The following is an 11586-nucleotide window of genomic DNA, read 5'->3' on the forward strand; positions in this document are numbered from 1 at the left end:
AACCCTTCAGCATACAGTGCACAAGGAGAAAAAAAATTGTGACCAAGTACAGTGGACCCTCAGTTATCAGCTTTAATCCGTTCCAGAAGCTCAGCCTAAAAAAAAAAAAAATGGCCAAAAACCAAAATAATATTTCCCATAAGAATTAATGGAAATATAATTAATTCGCTCCAGACAAAAATATTCACAAAAAAAAATAGTTTTTTTAAACTAATTACAGTGGACCCTCAGGTAACAGCATTAATCCATTCCTGAGAGATTGCCTTTAACCAATTTTGACCTTATTTTTTTTTTTTATTATCACACCGGCCGATTCCCACCAAGGCAGGGTGGCCCGAAAAAGAAAAACTTTCACCATCATTCACTCCATCACTGTCTTGCCAGAAGGGTGCTTTACACTACAGTTTTTAAACTGCAACATTAACACCCCTCCTTCAGAGTGCAGGCACTGTACTTCCCATCTCCAGGACTCAAGTCCGGCCTGCCGGTTTCCCTGAATCCCTTCATAAATGTTACTTTGCTCACACTCCAACAGCACGTCAAGTATTAAAAACCATTTGTCTCCATTCACTCCTATCAAACACGCTCACGCATGCCTGCTGGAAGTCCAAGCCCCTCGCACACAAAACCTCCTTTACCCCCTCCCTCCAACCCTTCCTAGGCCGACCCCTACCCCGCCTTCCTTCCACTACAGACTGATACACTCTTGAAGTCATTCTGTTTCGCTCCATTCTCTCTACATGTCCGAACCACCTCAACAACCCTTCCTCAGCCCTCTGGACAACAGTTTTGGTAATCCCGCACCTCCTCCTAACTTCCAAACTACGAATTCTCTGCATTATATTCACACCACACATTGCCCTCAGACATGACATCTCCACTGCCTCCAGCCTTCTCCTCGCTGCAACATTCATCACCCACGCTTCACACCCATATAAGAGCGTTGGTAAAACTATACTCTCATACATTCCCCTCTTTGCCTCCAAGGACAAAGTTCTTTGTCTCCACAGACTCCTAAGTGCACCACTCACTCTTTCTCCCTCATCAATTCTATGATTCACCTCATCTTTCATAGACCCATCCGCTGACACGTCCACTCCCAAATATCTGAATACGTTCACCTCCTCCATACTCTCTCCCTTTTTGACCTTAGCTGATTTAATTTTCCCCATAAGAAATAATGGAAACCCAATTAATCCATTTCAGATATCCAAAAATATTAACAAAAAATATTTTTTTAAAGATTAAATAGAGATATACATACAGAAAACAATGACAAATAAATATAAAGCACTAATAAAATGGATAAATGAACACAAAACATCACACTTACCTTTATTGACTCTTGTTCGTGTATGGAAAACAGGAACGAGCCAAGAGGAAGGCGAGTTTATTATGCTTCAATATGATGCTAATATCATCTCCACAGCTTATTTATCTATCAATTCATCTAATAAGACAAAATAAACAATATTAACAACATAGAAACATGATATATACTCTAGAATGAATAAAATATGTCATAATGTATGTGAGGAGTAAGTGGTGGTGGTGTTGTTGTTGGGTTTATAAGGGTCACTGAGAGAAGCCGTACATATTAGTGGTGGAGGAGACGGCAGCAAAACCCACCACCGCTATTCACACCAACAATATATGTATATAATTTATAAATAAGAAATATTTACATTTTAATATATAAATAAAAAACTTTCACATTTTATTTTATAAGTTTATTTAGGTATACACAAATAAAGTTACACAGATTATCATACATAACAGCATATGTGTAAAGTACCTAGGATAACCCAAGTCAGAGTGACTTATTTCCATTGGGGTCCTTTTATATTTACACTTATATTTACTTTTATACTTACACTTTTATATTTACACTTACCTTGGAGATATTAGTTTAATTAGTTAGTTTGATGGAGGAGATGCTTGCAGATGTTTAGGGCGGTGGAAGGTTGCAGGCCGGCGTATGTTCAGCGGATATACACACATCCAACAACATTGGAGAGTTACTCTCGTGTCACTTTCTGTTGCTTACTCACTTAACTTACTTGCTACACAGTTAATTCTACACTTTATCGCTGGCTGGCACTAAAGCCTTTATTGACACCTGCTGCTTTAGTATCGTGCATATCGTAGAATCACTGAATCACTGCAGAAGGCACATTCTCCCCTCTCTCTTCCTCCTCCACTTTGGTACTTTGCTATGAGTTTTTTCTTGAATTTTATTGCGTTTCTTTATTTCTTTATCATGGGGCTGGCACTAGAAGCTTTCTTTGGGCTCAAGGTGGCTTATTTAGCAGTTACAAGCACTATTCAGCATTTGTACATGTCTCAGGATCTCTTCATCCTGTTCCTGTGTATAGTGACTAAAATCAGACTCTTAAAATGGGCTTTGTTCCTACAGCCTTTTAATTTGGAAGTCAAATATATAAAAGGCTCAGAGAATGTGGTTGCTGATGCTCTCTCTAGATGTTTCATGTAGATGCATGGTGCGTACTTCGTACATAGTGTTTATCATGTGCTGACCTTGTTGTTTTTGCAGTGGTGAACTCTCGGCGAGCCTGAGTACTCTTTACCAGCCATCTGACTGTGAAGGAGTCGAGTCAGAGCCAAAAGTGTGACGAGGGTCAGGGTGTACGTAAATGTGAGTTGAGGCAGTAGTTGACAACCTTCGGTAACGTGAGACGTTCAGGAAGGTATGTGATGTTGTGTCTTGGTGTGCTCTATATACAAAACGGCCCGACGATTTGCCTTTGTGGTCCCTTGGACCCCTCCATGTTCTATGTCAGCCTCCTCTTCGTAAGTTTGGAGGATCTGTGTGGAGTGGGACCTCGGAAGATGGGCTTGAGTGCCTGACCATGTTAAGGATCGTGAGTGTTGACTGGAAGTCTCACTGTTTGGTTCGGCCACCAAGTGAGAGACACCTTGACATGTTTTGTGAAGTTTCCTGCCTGGTGTACACCTGACTACTCTGGGTTTGGCTCTACTCTCGTCTCCTGATCAGGAAGATGCCACACTGGAGTACCAGTTGCTTGCTGGATTACCGTAGCAGAGGCACAGGCCTGTTGGTGCGGGCTTTCACAGTGGGCATTGTGTGCAATTTTTGCATTGTAATGTGTATTGTTTAAAAGTCACTAAAATTGTAAATAGTTACACCCTTGAGTATATGGGTATGGTTAAAATGCTTTTCTAAAAAATTCTGCAATCTGTTGTAAATAACAGTAAAGTGAAGAGTAGTTATGGTGCTGGGAAATATGTAGCATTTCTAGTAGTCTTGTTTACCGCCTTCAGACTTAAGCAATATACTTTTTACTAGCCGTATCCTGAGGGACACGGCTAGCTTTTGTGAGACTTCGTCTGGAGGTGGGGGTGTTATGGGGCTATAGGACCCAACATGTATTTATAAGTAACAGTTACTCTGGACTAGGTAGTAGGTTGGTAGACAGCAACCGCCCAGGGAGGTACTACCGTCCTGCCAAGTGAGTGTAAAACGAAAGCCTGTAATTGTTTTACATGATGGTAGGATTGCTGGTGTCCTTTTTTCTGTCTCATGAACATGCAAGATTTCAGGTACGTCTTGCTACTTCTACTTACACTTAGGTCACACTACACATACATGTACAAGCACATATATACACACCCCTCTGGGTTTTCTTCTATTTTCTTTCTAGTTCTTATTCTTGTTTATTTCCTCTTATCTCCATGGGGAAGTGGAACAGAATTCTTCCTCCGTAAGCCATGCGTGTTGTAAGAGGCGACTAAAATGCCGGGAGCAAGGGGCTGGTAACCTCTTCTCCTGTATATATTACTAAATGTAAAAGGAGAAACTTTCGTTTTTCCTTTTGGGCCACCCCGCCTCGGTGGGATACGGCCGGTGTGTTGAAAGAAAGAAAGAAAGTTACTCTGGAATACCTAATTATATTGAATTGATGGGGACTTTGCTCTAAATGTCAGAAGGACTGATCAACCTTATGACTGAGAGGCAGCTGGGTCAAGCCTATTTTTCTCAATATAATAGGTTATACTATAGACACATAGACACACAATTTAAATAAGTAGTTTATAAAGTTGTATTTCTTTTTGTAAAAGTAAAATTAAGGTGTGGTAGCATTGTGGTAACTGGAGAATTGTGCTTGGCAACAGTCTTTTGTTTTGGTGGGGGGAGCTTAGCCAGGCTCTCTCTCTCTCTCCCTCTCACTGACTCTCTCTCTCTGTGGCTGACCTTCAACCTGGCAGGATCTCTGGGTCCTTCTCCTATCTTTTGGGGCATCATGTGTGCTCCAGGGGTGAGTTTTTATAATTTAAGTTGTGGCCACCATACCCAGGGTGACTAAAGTGTGTCAAAACACTGGTTAGCCCAGAGTTATGTCAAGAGAGAAGGACAAAAGTTAATAAGGTACACCATGTGCGAGAACAGCTATGGAGTGTGTAGATCTTTGTTTTTAAAGTGTGAGGCTGTAATTGTATATTCTGTACATATCTATTGAGAATACAGTTATATTTTTATAGTAGTAGTTTACATAACCTGTGAGGAGGGCTGGTGAGAGGATATGAGACACTCAGGATGATCAGCCATAATGTAAGTATTACCCCTAGACAGATAAGGCCATTAAGTAAAAGCTACCCCACACTAGAACATGTAGTGAGAACCTTACTATCAAAGTAATAAGGGACAACCAACGTAACATGGGGGCCTGTCCTGGAGAGTTATTTGACTGCTAAAATAACTCAAAACATTCTTTGAACTAGGAACAGCTGTTAAAAATTGACCACTGTCTGGAAAACCTTCCAGCTCCTGCACCCAACATCTTGCTCCTGGGGGATTTCAACTTAAGGCACCTAAAATGGAGGAATATAGCAAATAATATTGTTGCAGTAATAACACCAGGAGGCAGCTCTGATGAAAACTCACACTCACGCGAGCTTTTAAATCTCTGCACAAAATTCAATTTAAACCAGCAAATAATAGAGCCTACTAGACTGGAGAATACACTAGACCTCATCTTCACTAACAATGATGATCTGATAAGAAATGTCACCATATCAAAAACAATATACTCAGATCACAACATAATTGAGGTTCAGTCATGTATGCGCGGAGCCCCAGAACAACATAATGAGATTAGTCACGAGGGAGCATTCACCAAATTCAACTTCAATAACAAAAACATAAAGTGGGACCAAGTAAACCAAGTCCTAACCGATATAAGCTGGGAAGATATACTAAGCAACACAGACCCCAACTTATGCCTAGAACAGATTAACTCGGTGGCACTCGATGTATGCACAAGGCTTATTCCTCTAAGAAAAAGGAGGAGCAGATGTAAAATAGAAAGAGACAGGCGCTCCCTTTACAGGCGATGGAAAAGAATAACAGAGCGGCTAAAAGAGGTCAATATATCTGAAATGCGTAGGGAGACACTGGTCAGAGAAATAGCAAGCATCGAACTTAAGCTAAAAGAATCCTTTAGGAGTCAGGAATCGCGGGAAGAACTAAAAGCCATAAATGAAATCAAAAGAAACCCAAAGTATTTCTTCACCTATGCCAAATCAAAATCGAGAACAACGTCCAGTATTGGGCCCCTACTTAAACAAGATGGGTCCTACACAGATGACAGCAAGGAAATGAGTGAGCTACTCAAGTCCCAATATGACTCAGCTTTTAGCAAGCCGCTAACCAGACTGAGAGTCGAAGATCAAAATGAATTTTTTATGAGAGAGCCACAAAATTTGATTAACACAAGCCTATCCGATGTTATCCTGACGCCAAATGACTTCGAACAGGCGATAAATGACATGCCCATGCACTCTGCCCCAGGGCCAGATTCATGGAACTCTGTGTTCATCAAGAACTGCAAGAAGCCCCTATCACGAGCCTTTTCCATCCTATGGAGAGGGAGCATGGACACGGGGGTCGTCCCACAGTTACTAAAAACAACAGACATAGCCCCACTCCACAAAAGGGGAAGTAAAGCAACAGCAAAGAACTACAGACCAATAGCACTAACATCCCATATCATAAAAATCTTTGAAAGGGTCCTAAGAAGCAAGATCACCACCCATCTAGAAACCCATCAGTTACACAACCCAGGGCAACATGGGTTTAGAACAGGTCGCTCCTGTCTGTCTCAACTATTGAATCACTACAACAAGGTCCTAAATGCACTAGAAGACAAAAAGAATGCAGATGTAATATATACAGACTTTGCAAAAGCCTTCGACAAGTGTGACCATGGCGTAATAGCGCACTAAATGTGTGCTAAAGGAATAACAGGAAAAGTCGGTCGATGGATCTATAATTTCCTCACTAACAGAACACAGAGAGTAGTCGTCAAGAGAGTAAAGTCCGAGGCAGCTACGGTGAAAAGCTCTGTTCCACAAGGCACAGTATTCGCTCCCATCTTGTTCCTCATCCTCATATCCGACATAGACAAGGATGTCAGCCACAGCACCGTGTCTTCCTTTGCAGATGACACCCGAATCTGCATGACAGTGTCTTCCATTGCAGACACTGCAAAGCTCCAGGCGGACATCAACCAAATCTTTCAGTGGGCTGCAGAAAACAATATGAAGTTCAATGATGAGAAATTTCAATTACTCAGATATGGTAAACATGAGGAAATTAAATCTTCATCAAAGTACAAAACAAATTCTGGCCACAAAATAGAGCGAAACACCAACATCAAAGACCTGGGAGTGATCATGTCAGAGGATCTCACCTTCAAGGACCATAACATTGTATCAATCGCATCTGCTAGAAAAATGACAGGATGGATAATGAGAACCTTCAAAACTAGGGAGGCCAAGCCCATGATGACACTCTTCAGGTCACTTGTTCTATCTAGGCTGGAATATTGCTGCACACTAACAGCACCTTTCAAGGCAGGTGAAATTGCCGACCTAGAAAATGTACAGAGAACTTTCACGGCGTGCATAACGGAGATAAAACACCTCAATTATTGGGAGCACTTGAGGTTCCTAAACCTGTATTCCCTGGAACGCAGGAGGGAGAGATACATGATTATATACACCTGGAAAATCCTAGAGGGACTAGTAGAGAACTTGGACACGAAAATCACTCACTACGAAAGCAAAAGACTTGGCAGATGATGCACCATCCCCCCAATGAAAAGCAGGGGTGTCACTAGCACGTTAAGAGACCATACAATAAGTGTCAGGGGCCCGAGACTGTTCAACTGCCTCCCAGCACACATAAGGGGGATTACCAACAGACCCCCTGGCAGTCTTCAAGCTGGCACTGGACAAGCACCTAAAGTCAGTTCCGGATCAGCCGGGCTGTGGCTCGTACGTTGGTTTGCGTGCAGCCAGCAGCAACAGCCTGGTTGATAAGGCTCTGATCCACCAGGAGGCCTGGTCACAGACCGGGCCGCGGGGGCGTTGACCCCCGGAACTCTCTCCAGGTAAACTCCAGGTAACAGAGGTATTGGGTCTTTTTTTAGAAAATTTTTAATACATTCATCAGTATCTGTATAAATTTCTAGCTCAGTTTGCCAGTTGATGTTTGTCATTGCTGTTGTGAGGTTGTTAACCCTTTCAGGGTCCATGCCATAGATCTACGGCTTTATGTTCAAGGTCCAAACCGGAGATGTACGCCATGAGCTCAGCTCACTCTGATAAGCTGTGAGTGGTAAATTTGGGCCTAGATATGAGAGAATACATCTGTGTGGTATGTGTGCACCACATAAAACAAATTATGCAGCACACAGTGTATAGTGAGAGAAAAAAACTGAGACCATGATTTTCGATTAAAACAGCTACTTTGCAGTGTTTTTTCGTATGTTTTTTGTAGGTGTATTTGCAATTTCTTGGTCTCATTAGATAGAATGGAAGACATATTACAGAAATAGAGATGATTTTGATTGATTTTAGCACTGGAAATGGCTTGAAACTGAGCTCAAAATTGCGGAAATGCTAAATTTTTGCGGATGTTCAAGAGTAAACAAACGACCTCACATGTCTAATACACGCCAGCTGGTGGGTCTAATATACATTCACAAATGTGGTGATGATATTTATACAATTATTAGAATATTGCAAAACAGTGAATCTTCTATTTTTTGGTTTGAATAAAAATTCATTATGTGAATAAAAAATCAAAATGGAATTCATTTGTAAAGCCTCAAAATGCAACTAATGAACAGAGGAAATGTTAGTTTATTGGCAGGAATACCTACATTGTTTATTGTGGGCCCTATTTTGAAATTGGAATATTTTGAACTTTGTGTTAAATTGGCCAAATTACCAATTTCCGACCACTTTATTTTGTAGTTGAAACAGTTGACTTGGCAATTTCTTGTGCTCAGTCGACAGAATGGAAGTAATACTAGTGAAAATGCTAAGAATTTGGTCGACTGGAATAATGTAATTGGCCTAAAATGGGAGTCAAAGTCGGCAAAATTGCTGATTCACATATATCGCTAACACATCAAAATTCGCGAGAACATAATTTCGTTAATTTTCCATTAAATTTCATATTTTTTGTTATATTACCTTCAGAAAAAGATTCTCTACCATTCCATAAGAAAAACTAACAAAATTTTTTTTTTTAAATTCTTGGACCCTGGTGCGCACTTTGAAATTTGGCCTCTGGACCCTGAAAGGGTTAATAGCTGCCTCATTATGAAGCCTGAAGGTTACTTTAGTAGTGTCTTGGGGTAATTTACCTACATTGGTTATGAGAAAGGGTAGTGGTCTGTGGTATTATCTGTGATTATTCCTGATTTTAAAGAGGATATGGTATTGGTCCAGATGTGGTCTAATAGGGAAACACTAGTCTCTGTAATTCTTACAGGTTTTGTTGCTGTTGGTATCAACATGCAGTTACTCATAGTGTTTGTGAATTCAGTTACAAGTGGGTCCTGGTCATGCAGGAGATTTATACTGAAGTCTCCTGAGAGAAGTATGTGATCTTTATTCATGTGTGCATCAGTTATCATACTTTCCTAGGTTTTCACTAAAATGACTGATATTTGACTGTGGTACTCTGTAAATGTTTATCACTGTGAGAGGTTTTTGTAGGTATTTGGATTTGAATTTACCTATTATATATTCCCCATGTTCATCCCTTGTGCAAGTATTATTGATACATTCTAGTTGGACTGAGTAGTTTATAGCTGTGCCACCCTCTTGTTGATCTGGCCTACAGTTGTGTATGGCTGTGTAACCAGGAATGCCATAGACATCTGTAGTATCTGGCTTTAGCCAGGTTTTGGTGAGAGTAATGATGGACATAATGGCATGCAGGGAATTTAGTAATGCTGTGAGGTTATCGTAATGTTTGCTTAAAGATGTGACATTGTAGAAAAACAGTTATGTTATTGTTGGCTCTGAGAAGTGCCTTTGTTTTTTCTGCTGTGTAGTAATTACAGTTGCTATTTGATTCATTTAAGTCATTCAATAAGAAGTTGGTATCAGGATCAATGCTTGTAATCATAAGATTTATAGTGAATCTATAATTAGACTTAAGTATAAGACATTGTAAATGTTCTAAAGCTAAAAAATAGCTCCTTAATTATTTTAACAAATGTGAATATATGAACTAATGTAGTTATTTAAAGCTAAAATAAAGTAGAAAATATGAAAGGGACTAAAATAAGTAGTGGTAAACAATGTTAAATGGACAGATAGTCACTATGATATAATATTAATTTAGGAGTAAGATCTAGCTTGTAATATGAAGTTTGAGCAGTTAATAGCACTAAAAAATGTAAAAAAAATATATGAGGTAGTTGGTACCAGCTAGTAAAAGATAGTACAGGTCTCCCTCAACATTCACGAGGGTTAGGGGATCAAGAGCCTCACAAATGTTGAAAAATCATGAGTGTTTGATGCCCCAATATACTGTAGGGAAATATAATACAATACTGCTTCCTTAACTTGTTGAACTATGAACAATCATAAAATACATGAAAACATTGTAAAATATTGCACTATATACATACATGTTATGGTTTAATAACATGTTATTAAATACCACTGCCTCAACCACTGCCTCTACCACTGCCTCAACCACTGCCTCTACCACTGCCTCAACCATTGCCTCTACCACTGCCTCAACCACTGCCTCAACCACTGCCTCAACCACTGCCTCAACCACTGCCTCAACCACTGCCTCCACCACTGCCTCCACCACTGCCTCCACCACTGCCTCCACCACTGCTGCCTTCACCACTGCCTCAACCACTGCCTCCACCATTGCCTTCACCACTGCCTCAACAACTGCCTCAACAACTGCCTCAACCACTGCCTCCACCACTGCCTTCACCACTGCCTTCACCACTGCCTTCACCACTGCCTCAACCACTGCCTCAACCACTGCCTCAACCACTGCCTCAACCACTGCCTCAACCATTGCAGTCGCACTCAATCTACAATCACCAAACACAATGAATTATTGTGAAATGTTTGGAAGAGCACAGAGACTAATGCTCACTCCAGCATAAACCAAAACAAACTGACTCACGATGCCTCCACCACTGCTTCAACCCTGGTATTTTTGTACAATTAATTTCAACTTTATTGTATTCTTCTTCTTCTTCTTCTTCTTCTTATTATTATTATTATTATTATTATTATTATTATTATTATTATTAGCAGTAGCAGAAATGTTCGATTCTTTGCCCTGTTCATGAGTAAACAAATGATGTCACCATCCGATACCTATCCGAAAGACCATTCCAATATGCAGTCATGAATGGGTTGACATTATTTATACTATAGTTTAATAACAAACAATGAACAAACAAAACACTCACCACACTGAGTAGCAGGCTGGCTGCCAGTTGCTGGGGTCGGGGGGAGGGTAGTAGGGATGTGCAGGTGGTGGGAAACTTAAATATGATTTGGCGGCTGGGAATTCACGAATGTGTGGAGCCCGCTAAAGTTGAAAAATTGAATGTTGAGGGAGACCTGTACAGGGAATTGCAAAATAATGTAATAGGCATATGCACTAATTGCACCACACAATATAAAAGGGACTAAAATAAGTAGTGGTAAACAAAATTAATTAGACTTATAGCTACCACAAATAACATTAATTTATGAGTAAGATTTGACTTGCAACACAAAAATTTGAGCAATTAATAGCAATAAAAAAAAGAAGTAAAAAGTAAATATAAAGCACTAATAAAATGGATAAATGAACATTTAACATCACACTTACCTTTATTAACTTATCTTTACTGACTCAACTTGTTGGTGTATGACAGACACGTAGGAGGCAAGACGATAACAAGTTTATTATGCTTCAATATGATGCTAATATCATCTCTGTAGCTTATTTATCTATCACAATTCATCTAATATGACATCATAAGCAATATTAATAACATGGAAACATGATATATACTCTAGAATGAATAAAATTTGTCATAATGTATGAGAGGAGTAAAGAGTGTGTTATTGGCCTCTCACAGTGATAAACATCTACAGAGTACCACAGTCAAACATTAGCTGTTTTAGTGAAAACCTAGGAAGTATGATAACTGATGCCGCATGAACAAAGATCACTTACTACTCTCAGGTGGCTTCAATATAAATCTCCTGCAAGACCAG

The 11586-nt window shown here is 40.0% G+C and overlaps 1 protein-coding gene across 2 annotated transcripts in view; it reads right to left on the reverse strand.

The window, feature by feature from the left end:
* LOC138851867 (zinc finger protein 84-like) overlaps positions 1–11382 on the reverse strand; it is a 28278-nt gene extending 16896 nt beyond the window's left edge. The window contains exon 1 of one of the 2 annotated variants that reach the window (XM_070081370.1): positions 10788–11382. The gene's annotated coding sequence lies outside the window, so the exon portion shown is untranslated. The remainder of the gene's footprint in view (positions 1–10787) is intronic. The other variant, XM_070081371.1, reaches the window with a different exon arrangement.
* Between the last annotated feature and the right edge of the window lie 204 nt (positions 11383–11586).

The sequence above is a fragment of the Cherax quadricarinatus genome, unplaced genomic scaffold (genome assembly GCF_038502225.1).
Source record: "Cherax quadricarinatus isolate ZL_2023a unplaced genomic scaffold, ASM3850222v1 Contig2488, whole genome shotgun sequence".
NCBI lineage: Eukaryota > Metazoa > Arthropoda > Malacostraca > Decapoda > Parastacidae > Cherax > Cherax quadricarinatus.